General features: G+C 38.5%; 1 protein-coding gene across 3 annotated transcripts in view; it reads right to left on the bottom strand.

Moving 5' to 3' along the window:
* The window catches only part of LOC106873734 (carboxypeptidase D), a 471768-nt gene that overhangs the window by 188916 nt on the left and 279364 nt on the right, over nucleotides 1–3488 (bottom strand). The gene's annotated exons all lie outside the window — the stretch shown is intronic.

The raw sequence follows: 3488 nt of genomic DNA on the forward strand, positions 1-3488 counted from the left end.
TATATATATATATATATATATATATATATATGCACACACACACACACACACACACACACACACGCATATATATACATATATATATATATATATATATATATATATAAGAGGAATCGATGCTAGATGTGTCGAAACAATTGTGATTAACAATAAATTATCGTATATTCCATCTTCTGTCTTTCATTTGTTATATATAACGATATATATATTTGTTATATATAAATGTTAAATAATGAGGGTAGAAATTAATATTAATTCATATCAATTTTGCACCAGTGACCTAGCATACTTTAAAAAATCCGGAGATTAAGAAATTATATTACATACATATATGAGGAATAATCATCAAGGTGGATTCCTAATATGCTAGTAGAATACACCAAATCGTCTTATCAGGAAGAATGTATTCTCAACAAATGGCGTTTGCTGATATTTCTTGAGAACACACTCTTCGTGGTAAGACGATTTGGCGTCTTCTTCTAGCATACTAGGAATCTACATTGGTGGTTATTCGTCGTATATATATATATATATACAGATTAGTGGTACAACAAGGCACCAATATTTACTGGAAATAGCAGTCGATACAAATACGACGCTATAATAAAGCTTCATTGCGTATATACTGGTAAAGACGTGTGAGTGCAACAAACATGAGAAATTTGTCTTACTTCTAGAAAAAACATGAGATAAATGGACACCCAGAATCGGATAATGCAGTATCTAGGTTTCAGGCTATTCAAATACGTTTGTCAACGTAAATTTGATCAGTCTTCATCAGATGCATTTACCTAGACAATATTTCAAATGTTGTCTCATCAATGCTAGTACACTTGCCTGAACGCTTAGCCGTTAACAGAACGATAACCTTAAAACTTTCTGTCCCAGTCTGTTGTCCCAGTTTTAAAGAAGGGAAACAAGTCCTTTGCAGTGAACTACTCTCCGATCTCACTCACCTCTCATATCATCAAGATATTTGAGAGGGTGATGATATCACGAATAACACACTCCCTTGAAAGCAACAGACTGCCGAATCCCAACCAACATGGGTTCTGTCATGAGAGGAACTGCCTAACGCAGATCCTGCATCACTTTGGTCACATTTTGGGAGAGGGCACCAACACCGATGTCCTCTACCTTGATTTCAGGGTCGATCATAAGTTTCCATTGAAAAAACTATCCAACATTGGTGTTGCTGGGAAGTTACTACAATGGATTAAGTGTTTCTTGACAGACAGATCCCAACACGTAGTCGAAGGAGTAAAATCAAGCCCAACCAAAATCAGTAGTGGTATTCCACAAGGCACTGCGTTGGGCCCACTTCTTTTCATTATCTGCATCAATGACATTACTGAGATCATGAAACACAGCAACATAAGAATTTTTGCAGATGATTCCAAGATCCAGAAGGTCATCAGTGAAGTAGGCAACCAGACTTGCCTTCAGTCAGCTTTACTGGCTGTCATTCAATGGACGGAAAAGAACAGTATGCTGCTGAACGTGAACAAATTTGAGTGAATCCTCTTCGGAAAAGAGGATACCCTGAAACTCCCATACTCCCTTTCTTCAGGTAAAACTCTCATGGCATCCAACATCAGAGACCTGGGAGTAATTATGGACAAGAACATAAGCTGGGCCGCTCATATAAACAGAAAAGTTTGCATGGCATGCAGAATGTGCTTCTGGATTCTCAGAACTTTCCAGTTGAGAGATATCCACACCATTATCCTTCCCTTGTCAACTTTTGCCGAACCTACCTTGAATAATGTTGTCCACTGTGGTTTCCCACATGAAACAAAGTATCACGAAAGCTGAAGCACTTCAAAGGTCAATTACATAAAAGATTGATGGCAAGACGGGCCTTGATTATTGGGGTCGCCTAGAAAAAAATCAAGCTTTATTCTCTCCAATGCCGCCGTGAGTGCTACATCATCTGCAAGATGTTGAAAGTATTTTATCGGAATTGTCCAAATTAAGTTGACATTACCTTTAAGATACACCCAAGATTTGGGCCTCGTGCTATCCGCCCACAACATAAATCACATTCGCATCTCATTACAACAATACGACACAATTATTTCACCTCAACTGGTCCCGCTCTCTTTAACATTACACCAAAACCCATTAAAGCAGAAATAGACCCCATAAAGTTTAGGAAGACTTTGGACAAATTCCTTTAAGAAATCCATGATAAACTTCCTACATCCGGTTATGAATCCGGAGACATTAACTCTCTACTCAAATGGGCTATGCTGTCCGATTCCTGATTTAAATCACTTCGCAAGGTAATACTATTAAATTAGACATGGTCTGGTCCAATACTGGCAGAATTGTTCCAAGGAATCTAATGCTCTTAGCTTAGTTTTTCCTTGAGGCTGTCCAGATTGGAGCAATATCAAGAATAACCAGCCGAAATTGTAAGGATAATCTGGATCTCTACTGAAGAGAGAAAACTCCAAATGACCTGTCCGTATTTTCTTTGTATCGTCTATCTGTATGTTTTCTCCCTTTCTTGTATCACCTAACTGTCTGGATGTTTTGCGTCCTTGTCCCATTCTGTATTATTTATACATATAGTTGAGTGCTTGCAATTCTATGCTATTGAACTGTATATTATTTTCATCAGCCAATTTATATATTGTGTTAAGGCCATTGTGCAGTTTTAGGATGTCAGTAGGATCCTTGACCGACTGGGATACTTTTTATCATCGGCGTAGCTGGTGAGTGTGGCTGATTCTATGGCTGAGGGCATGTCCGAGAGAGCAAACACAAACAGTACTGAACCCAGTCCTGTTCCCTGGAGGACTCCACTGAAGATTGGTGTCACTTCAAAAAGAGCAGCATTTGCTGTGACAGCATGACTTCTGCCCCTTAGAAAATCATGCAGACACTCTCCCAGTCTACCAGCGATATCGAGGTCACGCAACTTGGTACAAATCATTCCATGATTGACTTTGTCAAATGCCTTGGCAAAGTCGAGATATATCACATGCACATTTCAATGGTTGAGCTGTTGGTTTAGTACCGAGTCGAAGTGGTGTAGTAGCTGTGTTAGGCAGCTTCCTCCAGGACGGAAACCATTTTGCGTGTCTGTAAGCAAGACGTTTTCCTCTAAGAACGTGGTCAGTGTTTTTCTGACAATGCGTTCCATGATCTTGCTGACATGTGAGGTCAGAGAGATAGGCCTGTAGTTTATAGCATCTGCTCCTGTTCTCGCTTTGTGGTCAGGGCGCATTATTCCTTCTTTTAACTTTTGCGGAAATGTTCCGCATTCAAGGGAACTCTGGAAAAACATTTGCAGTGGTTTTGTAAGAGTTTTCTTGCATGTTTTTAAGAGGATTGTGTTATAAAAAGGCATATATATATACGTCCTGTGCCGACATATGAATATTTTTATACGTATAGATGTAAGTATGTACATATACGTATGTATGCACACACACACACACACACATATATATATATATATATATATATATATATATATA

This window comes from Octopus bimaculoides, chromosome 16 (assembly GCF_001194135.2).
Source record: "Octopus bimaculoides isolate UCB-OBI-ISO-001 chromosome 16, ASM119413v2, whole genome shotgun sequence".
Lineage (NCBI taxonomy): Eukaryota > Metazoa > Mollusca > Cephalopoda > Octopoda > Octopodidae > Octopus > Octopus bimaculoides.